Source organism: Suncus etruscus, chromosome 17 (genome assembly GCF_024139225.1).
Source record: "Suncus etruscus isolate mSunEtr1 chromosome 17, mSunEtr1.pri.cur, whole genome shotgun sequence".
NCBI classification, from domain to species: domain Eukaryota; kingdom Metazoa; phylum Chordata; class Mammalia; order Eulipotyphla; family Soricidae; genus Suncus; species Suncus etruscus.
Window position 1 is genome coordinate 8,884,913 of NC_064864.1, and position 25,548 is coordinate 8,910,460.

Here is a 25,548-nt window from a genome sequence, read left to right on the forward strand (position 1 = left end):
GCAAATTTAGTGTAAAAGCCATTATACTTTTCTACATTTAAAAATACTTTTTTGGGGTAGTTTTTAGTCCACGCCTAGTGGAGTTACTCCTGCCTCTGCACTCAGAAAGCACTACTGGGGGCAGGAGTGATATCACAGCTGTAGGACCTTTGCTTGCATGTTGCTGACCTGAGACAGACAAGGGTTTGATTCCCCATATTCTGTATGGTCCCCCAAGCCTGCCAGGAACATTTGCCTTACCTGCTATGTTATTACTCCGGCCTCCTAAAAATACGTCTTTTGGAGGTGCTACGCATGGCAGCACTCTCTGGCTCTGAGCTCAAGGGATCATTTCTGGTGGGGCTAAGAGGACTATATATATATATATATATATATATATATATATATATATATATATATATATATATATATGATGTCTAGTATTGAATCCTGGTTCACTCTATCTGTTGTACTGTAGCTCCAAACCCCCTAAAATAATTTTGAAAGAAACACAGTTACTGAAAATCACTGACTTATAACTATAAACAATAGGTTATATACTAAAATGAATCCTAAATATGTCACCCTGTCAGTTATGTAATTATGATATTATATCCTCAAGAGGCTTTTGTATAGAAATGCATTTCAAAGCCTAAAGTCAGCTATAGTTTTACTCACATTGAATTTGTACTTAATATACATGGAAGACTTTAAAGTAAAACTAGAAACTATTGTCTGAATGATAATTTGGATCGAAGTTTAGATGTTTGACAAGTATTTCAGATTTTTCTGGAACTGTCCATTCAAGATTATGCTCAAATTATATCCAGGGTTATACTTTGTTTTGTACCCAAAGTAGCATGAGGTGACTCATTTTTGTCAAAAAGGGAGCTGTTTATAAAATATATAGATTTCAATTCAGGTGATATTGGTTCTAATAATTATTTATTTCTCAATCAGAGATGACCTTCTGCTGACCAGGATTTTATCAGTTCTGCTCACATTTAAAGGAATTCATAGGAATAGACTTAGAAATTGGCTCCATCTCAGCTGCCAGATCTATCACTTGTCTTTTGACAGAACAAAAGACACCTATTTTTATCACCTTTTGAAATGAGTAAATGGACTTGAAAAGAAAGGGGTATAAAGAGTGAATAAGCCTCAATAAAATTGAAATAAAGGGAGGAAATTCAAGACTTTCTAGCCTTTGGAAGCCAATGACACAGACACTTCTATATAGCACAGGCATTTGTTTCAATGTGGACATACCATAAAAACGTTGAATCTTCTACAACATGAGCAGCATTGATCTGAATGACATATTACTTTGTAAGAAGATAACTATAGGGTTGGATTTGCTATAATAAATTTTCTTATGTAGAGTATTAGAAGCATTAATAAAGCAGTCAAGCAATAACAAAAAAGATATGGGTCTGGGCTAATAATTTCCATTTCTGGTAATATAAAGAATGAACTTTTGGGCTAGATGTAATCTTCTATAAAAGCTGCTGCTGATTAGCTATATGGCCTTAACTATATATATTTGGTCCTAAATTATATATCAATATATTGGTTTAATCCACACATAAATATTTTAAGGAGTAGAACTACTATAGAGGCCTTTTGCTAGGTTCTTTACCAAGATTTTCCAGCTTCCAATTTTATCTTATATAGATCTCAAATGTAATCAATCACTGGCCAAGAAGGTGGAGGGACTCAAATATGGGAGGATTTTTTAACTCTATAATTATTTTTATTTAAACAATGTGATTACAAATATGATTATAGTTGTATGATTACAGTCATGTAAAGAACACCCCCCTTCACCAGTGCAACATTCCCACCACCAATTTCCCAGATCTCCCTCCTCCCCACACTTGTACTCGAGACAGGCTTTCCAATTCCCCCATTCATTTACTTTGTTATAATAGTTTTCAGTGTAGTCATCTCTCCAACTGCATTCATCACTCTATGTGATGAGCTTCATGTCATGAGCTGCACCTACCAGCCCTCATCTCTCTTGTCTCTGAGATACTGTTAAAAATGTCTCTCATTTTTCTTAAAACCCATAGATGAGTGAAACCATTTTGTGCCTTTCTCTCTCCCTCTGACTTACTTCACTCAGCATAATAGATTCCATGTACATCCAAGTATAGGAAAATTTTATGACTTCATCTCTCCTGACGGCTGCATAGTATTCCATTGTGTATATATACCACAGTTTCTTTAGCCACTCATCTGTTGAAGGGCATCTTGGTTGTTTCCAGAGTCTGGCTATTGTAAATAGTGCTGCAATGAATATAGGTGTAAGGAAGGGATTTTTGTATTGTATTTTTGTGTCCCTCGGGTATATTCCTAGGAGTGGTATAGCTGGATTGTATGGAAGCTCAATTTCCAGTTTGTGAAAGAATCTCCATATCACTTTCCATAAAGATTGTACTAGACGGCATTCCCACCAGCAGTGAAAAAGAGTTCCTTTCTCTCCACATCCCCGCCAGCACTGCTTGTTTTCCATTTTTGTGATGTGTGCCAATCTCAGTGGAGTGAGGTGGTACCTCATAGTAGTTTTGATTTGCATCTCCCTGACGATTAGTGATGTTGAGCATCTTTTCATGTGCCTTTTGTTCATTTGCCTTTCTTCGTTTTCAAAGTGTCTATTCATTTCTTCTCCCAATTTTTTGATGGGGTTAGTTGTTTTTTTCTTGTATAGTTCTGTCAGTACCTTGTAAATTTTAGATATTAGTTTTATACACTAATAATGATAGGGAAGAAATGGACATTAAGAGAACAATCCCATTCACATTAGTGCCACACAAACTCAAATATCTTGGAGTCAACCTGATTAAAGATGTGAAGGATCTATACAAAGAAAACTATAAAACACTGCTCCAAGAAATAAGAGAGGACATGTGGAAATGGAAACACATACCCTGCTCATGGATTGGCAGGATCAACATCATTAAAATGGCAATACTTCCAAAAGCATTGTACAGATTTAACGTGATTCCTCTAAAAATACCCATGACATTCTTCAAAGAAGTGGATCAAACACTTCTGAAATTTATTTGGAACAATAAACAACCTCGAATAGCTAAAGCACTCCTTGGGAAAAGGAATATGGGAGGCATTACTTTCCCCAATTTTAAGCTGTATTACAAAGCAATAGTTATAAAAACAGCATGATATTGGAATAAAGACAGACCCTCAGATCAGTGGAATAGGCGTGAGTACTCAGAGAATGTTCCTCAGACATATAACCACCTAGTTTTTGATAAAGGAGCAAGAAATCCTAAATGGAGCAAGGAAAGCCTATTCAACAAGTGGTGTTGGCACAACTGGTTAGCCACTTGCAAAAAAGTGAACTCAGACCCCCAGCTAACACCATGTACAAAGGTAAAAATCCAAATGGATTAAAGACCTTGATATCAGATCTGAAACTATAAGGTATATAGAACAACATGTAGGTGAAACACTCCAGGACATTGAGACTAAAGGCATCTTTCAGGAGGAGACAGCACTTTCCAATCAAGTGGAAGCAGAGATAAACAGATGGGACTATATTAAGCTGAGAAGCTTTTGCATCTCAAAGGAGATAGTGCCCAGAATACAAAGGCCACCCACTAAGTGGGAGAAATTATTCACCCAATATGGGAGGATTTTTAATGATTAATATATAGACATTTAAAAAATTATTTGAAATTTTACTGAGAGACCCAACACCCTCAACTTATTTGAGTCTTACAGTTTTGTATTTTACCAACTTCTCCAGAGCTACCAGTGAATTAAATTTGTTATTTTGAGGAATGATCCCCAAACTCATAGGTTAGTTATTAAATTAATAAATTCATTAACACCTTTACTAATTAGTTCCTTAGTAATCAGATGATAATCTAGGTAGTAGTTAAAGAAAGCTAAAGAACTATTATGCATAGATACTATAAGTAGCAAATGGATTTTATTTTTCAGATCTGGGCATAAATGCATGAATATTTGTAAGGGGAAACCACTAAGGCTGAGTAATATTCATTGCATATTTTAATTATTGAGAATAAATGTTACCAATATTATATGTGTTTATACAATTTATTATCAACTAACTTTTCATCTCCTCTAAATATTGTATGACCAACAACGAGCAATTTTTTAGAGTTTCTTTATAGTTGGAGATAATGGAGAAAGTTAATCATGTCATTAGAATGGAATTATAAGCTCTTATAATTGTTTTTAGATCTCCAAATAACCTATGGTCTTCTACTCTCTTACAAGCATATTCTTTTCTCTATGCCAGTTTCTTAATTTAAATCAAACACAAAGTTATTGTCAGCCTAACCAAGTTAGGCCCTTGAAACATTTGCAACTCAGAATTGTAGGTTTGTTTATATACCTTTGTTTACCCTAAATCAGTGGTCCCTAACTATTGGTTTATGTACCAGTATTTGTCTACCAGTGGAAAAAGTTGAAAACCACTGGTATACCATCTTGGTTGTAACCATAGGGCTAGGGCCTTCTATTGTCTTCCATGGGCTTCTTTGAAGGATAAAAGCAGGTCTGCAAGTATAAATAGATAAAATGGTTGAAGAATATTGTCCTAAGCCAAGTAGGAAAAAATAATCAAGCCTGAATGCTGGATAGCTTTTCTCTTAGTCATATGCTCTTTGTCTGTTTTGTTTTGTTTTTAATTGTCAAAGAATGATAGTATAAGATAGGCAGAAGTAAAGTTACATGGGGAAGAATTTACCTTTGATTTATTAAAATGTAATTCAGAGAAACGACATGATTATGCAAAGTTTTGAAGATTTTTAAGTAGATTATTGCATTTAATTCTCATTTGTGTGTATTAACCCAAGTTCTGCATTAAAAAAAGTTACACTTTAAAAGTTGATGCAAACCCATGACAAAAATCAAGTGTAGAGTTGGAATTTATCCCTAGAAATCCCCAATAGAATCTTTGTGATTTAAACTTTTCTCGAAATCGAAAAGTACACGGTGATTCATGGTGAGCAGGAGGATGCTGCTGCTATAAGGAATAAATTTACTTAGTTATTTCTGCTTCACACATTCTATATGAACAGATTTTAATCTGGCTGAATAATGTGAATATTATCTCCCCAAATGTTGGTATATTTGAAGATGAGTGAAATTGTGTTGACTGTCTTTGCTTTTCAAAATTAACATATTTCCACATGTGTTAGTGCTTCCTGTTTTATGTTTATCATTTTATGAGAAAACTAGAAAAGAGTTTATATATTTCACTCAGCTTCAAAATAGACCAATTTTCATAGTTCATATTACAAATTAAAGTGCAATTTGTAGAATGACAAGAAATTGGCACTGATATCAAAAACAGCTACTTCAGTGTATGATCCAGAGGGAGACTAGAATTGCCATTTTCTTTTGTCCTCAGGAAAAAAAAAAAAAAGATCTCTGGAGTCTGAGGAAATGATACTCTTCCTTCCCCCCAACCCTGCCCTTGGTAATAATAACATATAAAATATTTAATTCAGGAGAGTATTTGGCAAAATTTGAATTCTTAAAATAATGACTAGATTTGATGTGAAGAAACTTTCCTAGCAAGATGGTCTAAATCGATAGGAAATTTATTAGCAAGTCAGATTCCAGTAATGTAAAATAATTGGTAGGTGCGAATAGCTGTTATTTCACTCAAGATCTAAATGAATCCTCTGAATTTGATGGCTTTCTGTCCATTTTTGTCAATGAGAATATTGAAGTTGGGAAATTGTGGTTTCAGTGCCTATAAGGAGGAAAAGTAGAATGAGGATTCAACACATAGCTCTCATATTTTTGGTCCTTCTCCCTGTTCTGCTCACAGTTTATTATAAATGATTCTTATATTGGAAGAAGGTTTCATCTTCTTTATTATTTAAATCATTTGATGCCTTTTCACCAGCAGTGCTAGTGTTCATTTGTCTTATGTAATAAAGAATACATAAGACTTTTAGGATAATGGTCCAGGGATCAGTGAGATAGTACAGTGGATAGAATGCTTGCTTGTCTTGCAGGTTAGGCCTTAGCTCTACAAATGGTGCCATAAGCCCTGGGCACTGCTGAGTGTAAATCCATAACCAAAAAAAAAAAAAAGTAAGATAATAGCCCATGATTTATGTTACTTTTTGCAGGCTTGAATTTAGGGAATTATATTCCCTTCTGTTTGTTTTTTTTTTTCCTAAATAATTCGGACCTGCTTACATTTTCATGCTAAGTCTCTGTTGTGACTTTGGTGTGGGATTACTTACAATTTAGAGTTATTTAGCATGACAGATCTTTACATGGGAAGTAATTTGTATCTGTCAGATAAAGATGTTTTAATAAATATTAATTGATATATTTATATAAATGTATATTTCTATATATTTAACATATATTAAATATATATTTACATATATACTATTTAAACCATCTAACTGTACTCCAATTATATTTGGTGTATAGCAAATTATGATTATTTTTTATTTGGAGGATGATTTGAGGGGTGGTGACACATCCACAGTTCTCAAGGACTATGATCAGGGGACCATATGCAATGCTGGGGGTCGACTCAGGGTCAGCGATGTACAAGACCACTGCCTTTGCCTCCAGTACTGCCTCTGGCTACTGAAGAGTAGCTTTAATTGTGTGTTTAATTCATGTTCACAAGATTAAATCTGGCTATCAGAATTGAAACAATTCTTGAAGTGTATGGATGTCTCTTTAATATGCTGATTACAGAGTAAAAAATAAAATCCATAATTTAAAAATAAGTTCTCTTTATCTTCAAATATGTCTTGATATGGGCATATTAAGTAATGGGGATCACAGAGCAATTTTTAGTTAGGTTCAAAAATATTAGGGGATTGGAGAAAGATAAGGGTCTTGCTTTGTACAAGACTGACTTGGTTTCATTCCCACTACCCCATATGGTAACCTGAACACTGTGTGAAGTCTTTAGCATAGAATGGTGAGGCCCAGAAATGACAAAAATAATAGATAATAACTAATAATAAATAATAAAATAATAATAATAAAGTTGATTTTGGCACAGTATGGGTTTACAGGTCTGATTAGAAAGCAAAACAGTTTTAAAAAATATTATCTTCACACAACCCATTTTTATTTGTTAGTAAGTCCTCCAAATTGCTATTCCTAATATCCCTGATCACACTTCTTTGTGGCTCATTTGAGTGAAGGAGACATTATGCTAGAAGGTTATACAGACCCTGAAACCTGACACACTGCTGTTTTTGCTCCTTCAGCCCGACCTGCTGTCCCTATGTGAGATGGCTTGGCTACCACAACCTGCTTCAAAAAACATTAGGTCTGTCAACACTCAAAATACGATTGCCAGCCCTGAACTAACACAATGATAACGATATTATGGCCTGAAAATGCTGAACACAATAAAATTTCTCTCCTTTGAAGAATGGCCATTGTTAACGAGCCATGCTTTACTATGCCTCTTAAACTGCAGTCTTTTGCCATCTGCAGCTAAATGGCATTGTTATGTTCCTTTATTCCAGCCACTTTTGTTCTCGAGAGAATTAATATATTAACACTGGCAATTCAGCATAGGAAATTCATACACTTGCTTGTCTCCATTAGCGAAGTTAGTGATTTTCTGATCCTGATTATCTTCCTCATTTCCATCTGTGATTTGTTTCATAAGGTTTGGGTTGTTTTTTTCATCTTAGTCAAAATTGGGACTGTGAGGCTGACAGTGAATATATTCAGAAATGTTTAAGTGTTAGGATCTCCTAAGCGTGAGAGTTCTGGTTATGATATCCTACAGACACAGTGCTTTAATACATCCTAGCTGTTTCTAGCTCCACTGTGGATGGGCCCAGAAACCATATACTTCTTTTGACTTTCTTTTAGAAGAGTCTCATCTTCGTTGGCCAGTTGTACATGACTATATGTAATGTGTTTCACGACTATTTCCCTCCCACTGGAGATTATCTGGCTATCCATCTGGCATCTAATCAATATTATCTTTCTCTTTGCTTTCTGCTGGATTAGTTAGGATTTTGTTTGCAAAATCTAGGCAGGGCAAGAGTGTTCTTAGCTACATTCATATGGCACATTTGGCTTTGACCTGCTTTCTGAGAGATTTATTAAATCAGCTTTCATGGCACCTAAATTATTCATATGCTCTGTACTATTGCCTGCACATAAAGCTTAATCTATGCTTTTTCTTTCTCTCTCTCTTTCTTTCAAGCACTGCTGCTTGGATCTGTGAAATAATGTGAAAATTGATTTTTGGAGGCTATGTAATGGGCCTAGTTGGAGCTGTGTAACCATGTAGGCTTAGGGTAGAGACTCGTTACTGTTGTTTTTGTTCCTGTGTGGTCTCTCATGGCTTTCGTAACCATCCCACCTTTGCCCTCACATATCATGATCATTGGATAGATGTTAAGATGACTGAATTTAATGGGATAAGGCAGTGAGTCAAAATTGTTCCTTTCCTGAGCTTTGCCGCTCTTTTCCTCTTTGTCTCATTTGGAAGAAATGAGTTTGTACAGAGAAAGCACGTGAGGCTGGTGAGTTAAGCAGGAGGAAGTCAATTTGCTGAATTAAAGGCCATAAGTGAAAAGAAATGAAAAATACTGTAGTGTTTATATCTGGAGATCGGTATGTAATCATTTTATATTTTATGTTTATCTACAGCAGCCAAATGTTATTACTGTCATTCAGTGTAGGTCAGTTCAAACTGGAGCCAACTTTGCATTCATTTTTTAGTAGGCAAGAATGTGGTTTATGGGAAGATGTCGAACATGGTGTGAGATGCAGGAACTCTTGGGTCCTATTGAGAAACTGCAGCTTTCTGAGATCAGTCAGCACTGGAGAGACACCTCCAGTGTCCCAGCAGCTTGATATGGAGTGTGTGTATGTGTCTATGTGTGTATATGCTCATTGTGTCTTGGGGAGGTGGGAGTTGTTTTTTTTTATCTTTTTCTAAGCCACACTGTTGTATTCAGGATGTACTTTTGACTCTGTGCTCAAGGATCATTCCTGTCAGGACTCACAAGATCATGTGAAATGCTACGACTAGGAATAGAACTTCTGTTGCTTGCATGCAAAACAAACACCTCAACCTTGTGTGTTTTCTCTCCAAGCAGACTATTTTTTTTTAATCTTCTTTTAATTTTCTTTTTGTTACACTGAGGGCTGAACCCAGGGACTCACACATACAAACAAAGCAAATGCTAAGAATGCTTCGTCCCATCCCCAGCTCTTCACTAAGTCCTCTAGACTGTGTGAATGCTCTTTTGCCCTGTTTAGACCTCGGATTCCCTGTGGCATTTTATTGGAAGCTTTCCTTTTGCAGCTGTTCCTTGACTCTGGGGAACCAGGAACAGGAAACGAAGTCAGCTAAAGCTCTTTTTTCCCAGGCATCCCTTATATGTGTAACTCAGGAGTGAATCAAAAGTAGGTAAACCATATCTGATTTTCATACTGTCAGTCAAGGAAGACTTTTATCGGAACTTACATTTTCATCAAGGACTTTTGACAGCATTGCATATCTGCCATGCCATTTTAATGCTTTATTTATCTTTTTTAAACATTTGTAATACACTAATGCAGCATTTCTACATCAAGGCCTATAAGATCTCCTCTGCCCTCCATTTTTGGGTCCCTTGGTTATTCCAAGAGGCCACAAGTATAAAAAAAAAAAATCACATAAATGGAAAGCATGGCATGAGGTTAAGGGGCCGAAGTTAGGACAGGGTGACCACAGGAAGAAAGCAAGGTTGGAAGGGGAACATGTTGGGAAAATATTGAGAAATACTGCTGGAGTATTTTATGAGTTCTCTTGGCTTTTTCCCTCAATACTTAAATAATGGATAAGCAGCAAAGGGATGCTAGAGATCCTAGAGAAAGCATTACTATTACTGTCTGACATCTTGTTTTTTTTTCAGTATTTTTTCTCTACATGCATATTTAGTCTCTTGTTTGCATTTTGCTGTCTCTTTTTTTTACCTTTCCCCCATTATAAAGGGACCAAAGTGTTTCCCTTCCGTACAGCAGTCACACACAGTATGTATGAATGCAACCTCATTATTTCCCCTAATGAATATGTACTATGAGAACAAGTCCATGCCAATATGAGATTGTCTGAGAACCACACCTTATGTTACTCAACCCTGCAGTGACCAATGGCGCTTAGTGGGCTATACAGAGCCAGGAATTGAGACCAAGTCTCCCACATGCAAGGCATGTAGTATGACACTTGATAAGTCACTCCTATCCCCTCTCTTTTTTGAATTTTATTGTCATTCTGTTTAGGGGGTCACACCCAGTGGTACTCAGGGTTTATTCTCGTTTCTGCTCAATCATCACTCTGGCAATGTTTTAAGGACTTATGTGATGCTGGGTATTAAATCAGAGTTGGCTGAGTGCAAAGTAAGTGCTTTGATCCTTGTACTATCTCTCCAGTCCTTCTGTATATTTTTAATGGATCTTTGTTATTCTGCCTTATGGCTGTACATTGTGTATCCAGGTAATGGTTTCTTTTTAGTGTGTGTATTGTTAATTATTTAATTGATTTAGCTTAAGGTGGTTTGTAATACTCTATTTAACAGCGGGAACATCTGAGAAAAATCATTAAATTTCATCCTTGTATGGACCTCTTAACATATAATTATAAAACCCTTGATAGCTCAACACAGACTTATCCTGTATGAACTAACCTATTGAGACCACCATCATATATGCAAGCTGTCATTGACCAAAATATCAAGTGACACAGAACAGTTTGCTCTCACTGTCTTGATCTATTTGTATATTCATGGTTACTTGCATTGTTTGTTGACTATTGTGTTGAATGCAGCACTACATTTAATGATGCATATATCTTTTTACATTATTGTTTGCATATTGTCTAGATAGTATGTGGAAGTAAAATTGCTTTATCCAATGGCTCACCTTGTTACCTTGACTTGTATACTGATCCCATAGTGGGTATACTAATTTTTATAACCTTTATAAAAATACAAATCTTCCTTTCTTCCATATTCTACAATATTTGTTATTAATCAAGTTTTTAAAAAGTCAAACAAGTGAGCCAGAACAATAGTATATTAGGTAGAGAACTCACCTTGCATCTGGCCAACTAGTTCAATCCCTGACATCTCATATGTTCCCTGAGCACAGAGCCAGGAGTTAGCCCTGACTGATATTAATTATTTAATGATTACCTAACTATCATTAGGTGTGGCCCCAAAACCAAAAAGAAAAAAATAATCAATCATGTAAGTCAACCTTGTGGTTTGGTTTTATATTTCTCTAATTAGTGATACTAAATATATTTCAATTGGGGGTTGTTTTTCTGTTTTTGTTTGTTTGGGTGCCCCAACCAGTGGTACTCAGGAGTTACTTTTGTCTGCACTCAGGGAATCACTCCTGGGGGTGCTCAGAAGACCATAGGGGATGTCAGGCATTGAATCTGGGTTGGCTGCATGCAAGGCAAGAGCCTTACTTGCTATGCTATTTCTCCAGCCCTCAATTTTTGTTTTATGAAAAATGGAACAATAGGGGCCAGTGCAGTGGCGCTAGAGGTAAGGCGTCTGCCTTGCCAGTGCTAGCCGAGGACAGACCGCGGTTCGATCCCCCAGCGTCCCATATGGTCCCCCAAGCCAGGAGCAACTTCTGAGCACATAGCCAGGAGTAACCCCTGAGAGTCACCGGGTATGGCCCAAAAACCAAAAAAAAAAAAAAAAAAATGGAACAATAATCAATACAACATCTTTTCCAAAACCAGTGTCCTCTGTTCCATTGTGAGCAACTCTAAATCACAGTGTTTAAAATTAAAAAAAAAATAATTTTAAAAAGTAAATTTTATCATTCTTAAATCTGAGCTAGCACTTTGTGTATTATTTTCAAAATTTTAAAAATATTTTCTTTAATTAAGCACCATAATTGCAAGCATGCTTGTACTTGGGTTTCAACCATAAAATGCTCAATCCCTACTTCACCAGTGCAACTTTCCCACACCAATGTCCACCATTCCCCTCTTCCCTGACCCCCTGCCTGTTTTCAGGACAGACATTTTATTTCTCTCTTTCACTATCATCATTCATGCAGTTTTTTCCCTAACTGTGCTCATTACTCTTTGTGATAAGCTTCATGTCATGGGCTGATCCATTCAGCCCTCATCTTTATTGTCTCTGGATATTACTACCATACTATCTTATAGTTTTCTTAAATTCCACAGATGAGTGAGACTATTCTGTGTCTATCTCTCTCCCTTGAGTCATTTCACTCAACATAATAGTCTCCATGTTCATCCATGGAGGCAATTTTCATGGCTTTATTTTTTCTAATGGCTATATAATATTCTACTGTGTATATGTACATCAGTTTCTTTATTCACTCATCTGTTGTTGGTCATCTGAGTATCAAGGTCATCCTGATGGAAAGGGAGAAGTCAGGAAAATTCCATGACTTCATTTTTTCTAACAGCTGCCTAGTATTTGTGTAGATGTACCACCGTTTCTCTAGCCACTCATCTATTGTTGGGCATCTATCTGGATTGTTTCTAGGATTTGGCTATTGTAAATAGTGCTGCAATTAATGTAGGGACAGTACTTCTGTGTTTGGGGGTTGGAGCAGGACACACCCAACAGCGGTCAATGACTTTTCCCAGTTCTGCTTGGGGATCATTTCCTTTGGCGTTCAGGGACTCTGCTGTGCCAAGGATTGAACCACATCTTCCAAATGCCAAGCATACACCGAGCTCATTGAGTTATCTCTCCACTCCAGAGCCAGCAGCCTTTCTTTCTGAAAGTCAATTAGCTGACTTTGTGGAGAGAATGGCCTTATCATTCACCAATCCCACAGGACATTCCTACTTTCCCATCATATCGTGTCAGTTCTGTATCAGCTTTCCTGCACCCACCCTTCTCACATTCTTCTTCCAACATTTAGGGCTCATCGTCAGTCATTCAGAGATATCAAATTATCTCAATGAAAATCATTTCTTTATAATAATCACAACTATTTACAGCCATTTATATTTATATCTATTTCTCTTTCTTTTCTTTTTTTTTTTTTTTGGTTTTTGGGCCACACCCAGTGACGCTCAGGGGTTACTCCTGGCTATGTGCTCAGAAGTCGCTCCTGGCTTGGGGGACCATATGGGACGCCGGGGGATTGAACCGCGGTCCGTCTCCTAGGCTAGCGCAGGTAAGGCAGGCACCTTACCTCCAGCGCCACCGCCCGGCCCCTATTTCTCTTTCTTAAGAAGCATAAGTTTTCAGCATAAAATTGTCTTTACTTTATGAAGACCTAGATGAAAAAAATTGCGAATTGCAGTTAGGAAACTTGGCAAGAAGATCCTTATATGTATGGCCTTAGTCACATTTTCTATATATTGATACAAAGGAATAAAACTTGTCTCTACATTGCTTTTCTTTATTTTATGCTTAGAACCCTGCCATTGTAGGAAGGAGAGTCCTTCACATACCTGCTAGTTACCATATGTGTACTGAAATTTAGATCCCCTGAATGGGTCATTTCTGATTCCTGGATGGGTCACTTCTGATCCCTGGCATGCTGTCTTCTGAGACTCCTGGTAAAGATCTGTGAAATGAAGAAACAATGATAGCTACAGTGCACACTTTTCTGTAGTGGCTTCCATGTTTTTTTCCTCCAATTTTCTGACTGTAGTGAACCAAAACAGTAGTGTAAGGAGGCAGTGGAGAGAGAGAGAGAGAGAGAGAGAGAGAGAGAGAGAGAGAGAGAGAGACAGAGACAGAGACAGAGACAGAGACAGAGACAGAGAGAGACAAGAGAGAGACAGAGAGAGACAGAAAGAGACAGAGAGAGAGACTTTGACTAAAAACAAACAATCCTGATTTCTCTTCAAGGACCTATCAGAATTGGTAAAATGTGACGTAGAGAAGGGCAAATAGTAGAGAACAAGAAAATGTCTTTTATTCCCCATTTTCTTTAACTATGGATTGTGTTACATATGTCACATATGCAGTGACATAACTGAGTGGGGGAATCAAGAAAAATGTGTTTTTTATAATTTGAGGTCATATAAAGCACCACATAAAATTTTATTATATATTGGAGACACACTCAGTGATCCTCAGGAATTATTTCTGGTTCTACACTTGGGAATTATGCCTGGTTGTGCGGGGGTGTGGGGGAACCATAGAGGATGCTAGAGTTTGAAACCAGGTTGGACACACGCCAGCCAAGAGCTCAACCCACTGTACTCCAGCCCTCCCACATAAAAATTGCTGAAGCCAAAAGAGGTCACAGGTGAGAAAAGCTTAAGTAGTCCAGCTTTTATGCCACCTGTTTCTAAAATTCTCAGCTTTGCTTCTCTGATCTTTCATCTGATTATGGTATCACTCCTCTTAGAAGCTGTTCCCCATTTTTACATTTCTAGTGTCATCAGTGGGCATTATTTCTTGTGATATTTTCTTTCATTTCTGATCATCTATGCACAGTGGACACTTTTTATGATCCAAACCAAAAGAAGTACAGAATAGAATGTATTGCTTTATTTTGTTGGGGTTCTTTTTGTTTCTGTTTTGTTTTATTTGGGGGGGTACACTCATTGAAGCTCAGGGGTTACTCCTTGCTATGCACTCAGAAATCGCTCCTGGCTTGGGGGACCATATGGGGCATCGGTGGATCAAACCTCTGTCTGTCCTAGGTCAGCCACATGCAAGGCAAACGCCCTACCTCTGGCCCCCAGAAAAGAATGTAAAAGGATCCCTATTCCTAGTGCATAGTTTCTCCCTCAGAAACAAATTGTTTTGCCTTTGTCTCTCTAGCTCTTACAGCATTGAATCATTTGCCTTACAAGTTTTGCTTTCATTGTTCTCATTTTTGATTTTTTAAAGCCCTTGACTTACGCCCTTCCTCTGTCCATCTGCAGACCACCAAAAACATAGTTCCAGGACTCTCTGGCATGGCTGCCAACATCCATATATGGGGAAATTGGCCACAAATAGGCATAAAGAACTCGACTAGTTTCTAATTTAATTCTCATTTAGGGCTTTCATGTCCTAATCAAGAAATCTGCTGCAGTTATGTTAGGGAATGTTTTGGTAGTGGCAACTGCAAAGCTACATAAGTCAAATATCACACGTGCCAGAGAATTTTATGTTATTCTGATTCAAATGATTGAGAGGCTGACCATCAGGTTGTTCTTGAAATAAATACTGGGTTTTGAAAATCATTTCCCTTGCATCCATTTTCATACCAATCACCAAAATCACATTTTATGTTTTAGTGATGGCTCTTAGGGGCTGCAGATTAAATATATGATTCAGTCTCTTCATTAGATTAAATGAATAATATCATTTTTAAATAAAAAGATGTGCTGTATAATTCTGAACTCCATCCTACAAGATTTTCATCAAGGACAGTTACAAGGATTTGAAGGACAGAGTTGTGTGGAAAATTCCCAGAGTATGGAGTCCAGAACTCTTAGAAGTAGAAGGAATCTTTTAGGTCACTGAGAAGGGACCTCTGCAGAACGGACCTGTGCTTGACTGCTGTTCCGTTAATTGCTTGTCAGTCTTTACTTGACAAGCAATTACCTCATTACCTGCATGGAAATATCCTACTTTAAAAACACTGCTTCCCAAACTTACTCGGTCTACCTCTTCATTTTCAGAGAAAAATAAAATCATTAAGTGTCCCCTCCCCTGGAAATCTGTTTTGGCAGGACTTGAAGTTTAGGGCCCCCACCAAGCTATGTTCAAGGGCAGTGCTGCAAATGAAATTACTGTGGGCACCTTCAAAGCACACACCTTAATGTCTGTACTGTCATCTCCAGACCAGAAACCTGCTTTCTTTAAGTGAACAAAGAGCAGCTCTCATCTGTAACTGAGAACACTTTTGCCCTGGAAAGCAGTATTATTCACTTTGGGAATCCTTCCTCTAAGCATAACCTACCCCATCTCTGTAAAATTGTAGCTGTTTATATAGACTCTCACCTTGAGACTAAGTACATCACCTTGTTATGCTCACCCCCGGAACTTATTTTTATAAAGTCAGTGATATATAGATGCTGGATCTTCTTCCAAGGTGAAATATTCCCTATATTTTAGCCAGTCATCAAAATCCACTGTTGAAAACTGCTTAAATTTTCCCGCAGCTCTCATGTGGATCTTAAATTGACATAGAATTCTGTGTGAATTGTCCAGTTCATAATATACATTATGATATATAAAATATATAATATAAAATATACAGCATAGGGGCCGGAGTGATGGCGCAGCAGTAGGGTGTTTGCCTTGCACTCAGCTGACCTAGGATGGACCGTGGTTAGATCCCCGGAGTCTCATATCCCAGGAGCGATTTCTGAGCAGAGATCCAGGAGTAACCCCTGAGCACATTGGTGTCGCCAATATATATACACACACATATATATAAATGACATAAAATATATAATATGGGGCCGAAGAGATAGCACAGCGGCGTTTGCCTTGCAAGCAGCCAACCCAGGACCTAAGGTGGTTGGTTCGAATCCCGGTGTCCCATATAGTCCCCTGTGCCTGCCAGGAGCTATTTCTGAGCAGATAGCCAGGAGTAACCCCTGAGCACAAATGGGTGTGGCCCCAAAACAAAAAATAAATAAATAGATAAATAAATGAATAAAAATAGTCTTCCAGTTGATAAAGAAAATTTTTTTAAAAAATGGACACTAGATAAAGGGGTACATCAACTAGGGCAGAGGATAGAGAGGTAGTGGATGGTTAAGTTGGTTCTGAAGATCACAGTTGGATAGATGGTGTAAAGAGTTCAATTAAAACATCTTTTAGAAGGAGAATGGATCAGACTCGAAGGCTTCTTTGGAGAGGAATGGAAGGAGATAGGCAAGAGGTGTCAGACAGAAGGAATGTCAACACCAAAGATTCCTTCATACAAGGTACACAGGAACTGTAGAGAAAGGTCCAAGGAGAAAACATGCAGAAGCCTGAGTTCAATCTCTAGAACCACATAGGTCCCCAAAGTAACCCCTGAGCACTAAATCGGGAGTCATCCCCAGGCAAACCTCTGTGTTGAGGAAGAGGACAGCAGAGGGTAACTCCATCCATATAAGGCATACTCCCTTCCTTCTGCTTGCTTTTCCTTATTCCTAATACCACTCAACAATATTTTTTCAAAATGAAAAAGATAGTTATTCATCTTAACTTAGGTTTTTCAGTATTAGCTCAAAATATCCACATTTTGTTCTTGGAACACCGAAAGAATGTACATCCACTGAGATGATAAGAGAAGAAATCTGAGAATAATTATTGAATTATTTTGGGAAGTGTTGAAGTCAGTGACATTTACCTAAACTGTCACTCACTGGAAATGATGAATTTAGAAACTATGCTAGCGAACATTTTCTCAGACTTAGATCTTCACAGTTTCTTTACATATGCTTTTCCACATACTGTATTTGTTATATTCACAATAAAACTTTAAAAAAAGGCATATACTAAATATGTTGCTGAGAGCAATATAATTATAGTGATTTAAAAACATTGCATAAAGGAAACCATCCACAATAAACTGCATAACTTAAAGACTATTTTCTTCCCAGAGCATCTTTAAAAATGACTATAGGGACTTAGAAAAATTAAAAGTTATTTTAGAAAAGTCTTTAACAAATATTTTTATTAACAAAAACGGGTATAATCATGCATGGAAAAAATCATTTTCAGTGAATTTACCAAACATTCTAAAAACATGCACTAGGTTGATTTTTTTTCTTAATTATGTCGCTTTTGTCGAAAGAATGCTTCAAGTTTGAAGATGCATTTTATCTATTTATTAGTAGGGTATATGTTTGGATCACATCCTGTTGGTGCTCTGGGGCTAATTCTTGGTTCTGTATACAGGAATGACCCTTGGCAATTTTGGAAGATCATCTACAGTGCCAGGATCAAACTGGGGTCAGCATTGTGCAAGGCAAAGCATCTTAACCTCTTTACTATCTCTTTGGACCTTTAAGTTGTATTTTAAGGATTTCTGTAAAATATTAAAAGGCACTTAATACATTAATATTAAAATATTATTAAAATATTATCAGTAAAAGATTTTATTAACCACAAAACCCTATAGTCCCAATGCTGGAGCCATAGCACAGCATGTCGGACTTTTGCCTTGCACCCAGCTAATCCCAGTTTGATCCCTGGCTTCCTATATGCTCCCCTGAGCCTGCCAGATGTGATTCCAGAGTGCTGAGCCAGGATAACCTCTGAATGTCAATGGGTGTGGCCTGAAAACTAAAAAAAGAAACAAAAATAAAAATGAAAAAAAGTCTTAGTAAAAGTAAAACTGAAAAAATAAATACATAGTCTTTGCCTATATGGTTGTACTAATGTGTGTTTGGAATTCTGTCTGTATTTTTAATCTAATTAGTAACCTGACAACTGCATATAAGTATTTACAGTTATTAGTTCTATTAGAAACAAACATCTAATCTAAAAGGGATTTGGCTTCGTTAATAGGTAAAATAAAAAACATGGTCCACAGTTTGTTGGCTTTTTTAAAGATCCAAACTAATTATCTGCAACTTAATTAAATAATTGTGTTAAACAGGAAATGCCCAAATAGAGGTTAAAAACATAATGATATGTGACAATTTGTTGGAAAATTATTTTAATTTTATTATAATTTAGGTAAGATGGTTATAATACTTTCCAATTAAGTATATAACATTGGTATATGAAGTTCCTACAGGCCCCACCACCAACTTAGAATCTAATTTTATAGTAAACTGATTGTGTCTTGATGTGTCTTTTTGCAATTAGATATACACTTATCACAGGTTGAAACAAACGCATAGTTTGTGGAGAGGGAATTTTCTAGATAAGACTCTGTGTTGTGATATGACCTAGAATTCCCAAGGTCCTCTGTATCTTCATGAAAAATGTGGCAGGAATTCCATAATCAGAACTTGAACTTGAACTTGGCCATATACTATAGAGTTTTTAGTGTGCTTGCTGCATTATTGACTTTTACCTCGTAATAGTAAACTGCTGTTGTAATGTCTTAGAAAAATGTGGCATTGAGACATAGCAATAGGAGTCCCTTGGCTATCGTGTAAACATTAAGCCAAAGGTATTCTTTGCCTTTATTTGCTTTACAATTACATGTCCAAAGAATATAAAAAGGAGCTCTATACTTGGAATCAGATATTTTTCTAATATTCCCAAGGAGATATTTTCAATGAGGTATAATTTATTTGACTCAAATGTAATGAATTATCCTCAGTGAATATTGGACCAATTTGGGCAAATTTTGGCTTTAGTTAGCCCATTTCCTGAACAAGTTAAATTACATTACATCCTTGCTGAAATTCTTTTGCCCTAGATCCAACAACTTCTTCTATCCTGGCTTGAAGCAGCTGTATTAGGGTTTCTGGCACTAGTGTTGAACCTAAAGGCGAATTCTTAGAGGCTGTATATGCCAGAGGCTGTCAACAAAGGATGTATAAAACTATTTTTAAGGAATTTTTCCATTCAGGAAGCATTCCAGAAGTATTATCATGGGTCAAATTATGTAGATTCCCAAATTCTACTGTGTGAAATTTAAGTGAATTGCTTTTGAAACACATTAGTGCATCAAAGGTGTCATATTTTTATCACATGGGCTCTGTTTCTAGATTGTCAACAATATTTCAAGTCATTTTATTTGATTATTTTTTAAATTCGGTTCTATTGTAATTTCTGCTGCGGGCTGTAACTGTGATCATACTGTAAATGTTTGCGATGTGTGTATACCCTTTGTGTGGGGTGGAATAAATGATAAATTTAATGGAAAAAGATAAAAATGATTGAATGTCATAGATGAAACCGAGACTCTCAGTATATCTTCTCAATTCAGAGCTAATGTTTGCCTTGGTATTGTATTAGCCTAGGACAAGAAAAGCATTCTTTGCCTATTTTGGCTGTACCATTGTCTCAAAGGTGACTCTATCATTCCCTTCTCCAAGTGACAAGACAAAGAGATGCTCTCTCTCTGAGAGAGAGAGAGAGAGAGAGAGAGAGAGAGAGAGAGAGAGAGAGAGAGAGAGAGAGAACAATCTATATTGCTCCTAAAGATTTTCTTCTTATCTAATGTGCTGCTCTTGATAAATAAATTTCAGAAACAAGGTTAGAAAAAAACTGAACAATGCAGAAAGAAAACATTCCAGAATAGAAAAGCTTCTTTTATTCCAATGTTGTAATACATGGAATATATAGTAAAAGTATGCTGTTCTGATTAGTTATTCCCTTTATTAAAATAGACAAACATTAGACAAGCCATAAAATTTTCATCTGCATTCACAGCAGGCTTCCACAATAAAAAAAAATACAGAATCCCCCTCCTTGAGCCACCCACTTCTCTCCAATAGCACCTTCCTCTGAACCATTTTAATATTGAAGAGCAGCAGAATCCTAATATTTCATTTCTAACAGCAATGGATATCACCTGCCTTGGAATTACTGCGTCAGTTTTAAAGGGACACTTCCCTTCTGTCCGGAATGTCACCGAGGACACGGGAGTTAGGTCTCAAAGAATCTGCAGTGCAGTACAGCAGAGGAAAAAATGAATGGGATCCTGGCGTGGCTCTGTGATCTTTGCCTTGATTCTTCTTTCTTCACCTCTCCAGCCTACTGACCTTGAGAAGGCAAACAAAAGGCATTTTTGTTCAGTGTGCATTGTCCCAAAGCAGGGACATCCCCTGTTGTTTTAAACACTAGCTTTCTCCACTGCCTGAAGGACAAAGGCTTTTACTCATGACAGACTGACATTCCAAGGCATGGAAGAGTGTAAAATCTCTGGGCTCTAGAGAGAATTTATTATTTCTCTAATTTCAAACTCTCTAATTTCAAAGCTAAAAACACTTCCTGGGCATTTTAGGCATAGAAACCATCTAAAGATGGTTCAAATGGAATTGTAAATCTTAATCTTTTCAGCAAACTGTTCTCTCACTTGGAGAATATTCAGCTTCAGGTTTTTTTTTTTTTAAAGGCAATCTGATGAGGAATTTAAATTAACCCTATAGGAGCAAGTTTCTAGCAGATGCCATGCCCAGCTCCTCATGCTTAGAACAGTTATGTAAGTTGATCTGAGTCATCCAACCATTGAAAGGGAAGCTGGATTAGGGCAGCCCTGAGTCTTCTTCTCTCCTGGGAAACGATATTAGTGATATTTCTTCTCCATATATACATATGAAGAAGATATTATAGATATCCATATATATAAAAAAGGACCAAAACATAGTATGAGTGTAAGATGATTGCCTCGCATGCAGATGATTTGGATTCTATCACCAACATCACTTATGTTTCCCCAAGATCCTTTGAGTTCAGAACCCTGAGAACCATCAGGTATGACCCACTCCCCATATTCCCAATAATATTTAAAAATTCTAATGATATTACTCTGTTGGTACATGTTAGCTGAAAATTAAGGAGAACTGTCCTTTCCCTGCAGAGTAAGATAGTGTACATACATTGTATAATCATATAAATTTGGTGAAAATTGAAAGGATAGAACAAGATGAAGGAATGAGCTGAGCTACTGTGATGCTCAAGAGGGATGACTTGGAATATGAGAAGAGGAATGGAGAAATGAGAAGGCTCGTTTTATTTTTTGAAAAGAGGAAAATTTTGAGAGGAAAAATGTGTAGTATGATGATAATGTTTTTTTATATGTGATCACATTTGACCCTGTAACTCTGTTAAGAGAAAATTTCATTTTCAAGAAGTTGTGCAGTTTACCTCAGGATTGGCTAGCTCCCATGTTACTATGAATCACTCTCTGCTTTCAGCATTCACAGCATAAAACGTCCTCACCTGAATATGGCCATCCTTCAGGTTCAAATGTTTCTCCAGAGAATTGTTGATGCCTTTAGATAAAGGAGAGGACTCTAGTTTAAAGTGTTTCTGGATAAATTTTGTTTATTTCCTAGTGGAACAGAAATTGGAGATGAGAAGAGATTGTTTTGTCCTGATAGGCAATGAAACATTCAATGCTTTCTCATATACTTTAAGCAATTTATTCTTGCAATAATTAGCTTCATGATTTCTTTCCTAGTATTTTTCTTTCAAGCTTATGATTAAACAATGTCATTAGTTCACTGTTTACATTTTTATCTCTAGATGAGTATTTATATAGATTTGCTGGCCATTTGGTATTTTTCATTTCTATATGGCTTATTCCATAAATTACATGTCTCCTGTAGCTGTTTAGTTTTTTTTTATTTTTTTATGATTTCGGTTTGGGGGACACACCAGATGATGCTCAGAGGCTAGTTAAACTACGTTTCACCTGTAGTATTTTTGTTTGTTTGTTTGTTTTTTGGTTTTTGGGTAACACCCTGTGGCTCAGAGGTTACTCCTGGCTCTATGCTCAGAAATCGCTCCTGGCAGGCTTGGGGGACTATGTGGGTTATCGGGGATTGAACCCGGGTTCATCCTGAGTCAGCCGTGTGCAAGGCAAATGTCCTACCACTGTGCTATCTCTCAGGCCCCTCACCTGTAGTTTTAATTTTTTACTTTTTATTTTGTTTTGGAAAACACACTTAATGGTGCTCAGAGGCTACTCCCAGCTGTGTTCACGGTTGCTCCTGACAGTGCTTGGAGAACTATTTTGCTCTGGGTATCAAGCTACATACCAAGCATACTAAGCACACTACAGCTCATCAAACAGTCTCTCTAGCCACTCATCTTATTTTAAGTATTGGTTGTCTTTCAGTTTAGAAGCAACTAGAAAGATCAGTTAATGTGGTTCTACTATTGTAGCATGCTACTGACATATAGAGATTGGGTTGGAACCAATATAAAATCTTAAAATCTTTATTTAAATATCCCACTCTATGACTAGTGTAGACTAGAATTAAAGAAACCCAAATATCCACTTTTAATAATTTAAATGACAAAAATAAGAATACATTAGGGGGCCGGAGAGATAGCATGGAGGTAAAGCATTTGCCTTTCATGTAGGAGGTCATTGGTTCTAATCCCGGCATCCCATATGGTCCCCTGAGCCCGCCAGGAGGAATTTCTGAGCATGGAGCCAGGAGTTACCCCTGAGCGCTGCTAGGTGTGACCCAAAAACCAAAAAAAAAAAAAAAAAAAAAAAACATTAGGACCACAGTATAACCAGTCATAAGAGTTCCCAGTTATCTGGTTAATAAGGCAAATAAATATCTATCTTATTTGTGTGTATATACATACACATATATATAATCTTTATTATGCATTCACTATGCACTCAGTTTCATTATAGCTTTTCATTTTTTAAAAATACTCATTACCAGGGCTGGGGCAATTGCACTGCATGGAGGGCTTTTGTCTTGCATGTGGTTGACCTGGGTTCAGTTCCCAGCATTCCATATGGTCTCCAGAGCCTGCCAGCAGTGATTTCTGAGCACAGAGCCAGGAGTAACTTCTGAGCATCACTGAGTACGATCCAAACACCATAAATAAATAAATAAACTCATTACTTATTTTTATTATGCAGGAGTAATACTCTCTGATAAACATAATGGAAGCAACAACAACAATAAAACCCACAACTTTGGTAGATAATTTCTGAATCTTGGTGGGATCTACATATACTTCTCCTCCTGGCAAGGTTATTAGCATTAAGATTCTACAAGGGAAAGAAAACAGGTTTATTTTTTATGAATTTCCATGTACAGTGGTATAATATTTTAATCTTTAAATATATGTGTGTATACATACATAAAATAATTTGGGATATACCAGAGAGATAGCACAAAAGTTATAGGCCCTTCCTTGATTGCTTAGAACCAGAATTAGCTCTTGAGCACTTCTGGGGCACCTCATCCCACTTTTCTCATCCCCCAAACTTGTAATTTATTCTTGGGAAGAAAGAGAACTGAGGTTTGTTATAAATTACGAAGACTAGGCATATGTAAAGTTGGTCATCAGTTGCCTGTAGGATTACTTCTTATTGCCATTATTACCAGTTACCACCATCTCTATTCTTGCGATGATTATGGTGAGATTAGCATGAGTTAATCATGTGATCAGAAATCAGCTCTGCCATTGGCTCCCCGAGTTTCCTATATGTTAGTTTTGTCTCCATCTCCATGGGTTGCCGACTAGGCCCTCTTGATTTAATGTTAACGAGCTTCACTAAATCTATTTGCTTATCTCTACAACAGAAAATAATAATCCTTGTCACTATGCAGCTATTTGGAACATTTCCTGAAATGGTCAAGGTGAAGTGTTGCAGAAACGCTAAATAAATCCAGTGCTTTGTTATTGTCCTGTTAAAAAAAAAATTCAGATGAAATCTTGGCGACTTTCTTAGATACGTTTATTTGCCTCCAGAATGTATGAAACATTAGGAGACCTTGGGAATAAGCTCCTTCAGGGTTGTCCAGTATTTCATCTAAAAGCTGGTTGCCATTTTCTGGCTTCAAGATTTTTTTTTCTAGAACAGCAAGTGGAAATAGTGGTAAATATGTCAGATTTGGGGTAATGGATTCAAGAAAAGAACTTGAAGGAATGAAATTTTTATCATTAGTTCTTTCTTGTGAGATATGTTTTTTACAGCATATCTAAAGCCTTGAATAATCGTACTGACCACCTGTTTCATAGGCTGAGAAATGTGATCTGTATTTCTCAACTGGGGCCCATATGGTCCCCTGAGAGTACAAAGGTAAAAACTCATGTAATTAGGGGCACACAGGATGAGACTAGGGGCCAACAGGAAGAAAGCAAAATTGGAAAGGGTCATGGTCCAAAAAAGAAGCTCTGCTTTTAGAGAGACTTTACTTTAAAGAATACTGTTTTTGATTTATCTTAACCTTAAAAACAATCGTGTGTTTATCTTTTAACTCAAGTAGGATGATGGATCTATGGTTGTTAAAAAAAATTAATTAGTAGCCTTATATTTCATAACAGCTCAATGTTTCTGGAAATAAACCGCCTATTGCGATGACATTTCACACGTTTCTTTTTTGCTCACTTTTGCTACTGTTTTACTCTGGATTTCTGTCTTCTCTTTACTTTTTAATATTGCGATTCATAGTCGGGCTTTGTTTTTAGTATTTCTGAAGTTGATGCATCTTAGTGAAGCTTAATTTTTTCCCATTTACTCTCAGATAATGTCTACATATTTTCCTGATTAAAAATACACTTATGCATCATTTTAGACACTATCACTTAGGACAAGGGTCAGCCTATGTTATGCTGCCTCCAGAACTTTAGAGCACTGTATGCTGAGCTTATAGTAAATTATATTTCAGTTGTTCATTTGGAGACCTATGACAGCACTGGCTTTCCCCTGTCTTGGCCCTTTATTCCCCTGAGAGATTTACCTCTCTCCAGGGACAAACTCGACTGCAGGAGTGATGTATTGGTTCGGAGTGTTTCCAGCTAGGAATAGCAGTGAGTTGAGTAGCTGACTAATAGAGATGAAAATAGAGAAAGATCACACCTTCCTACACACCGAACGAGTGAAAGATAGACAGCTGCTGATATGGGTTCAGAGGGTTAGTGATGGTGGAGGAGTTGTTGGTCTCATATCTCAAATCTGCCCTTAAAAGAAGTGGAGCACAAAGAGTGTCTAGTTCAGTGTCTTTGTCAGAAA

At 36.9% G+C, this 25,548-nt stretch overlaps 1 protein-coding gene across 10 annotated transcripts in view; it reads left to right on the forward strand.

Annotated features, from left to right (window-relative positions):
- ANK3 (ankyrin 3) overlaps positions 1–25,548 on the forward strand; it is a 551,722-nt gene that overhangs the window by 195,881 nt on the left and 330,293 nt on the right. The gene's annotated exons all lie outside the window — the stretch shown is intronic.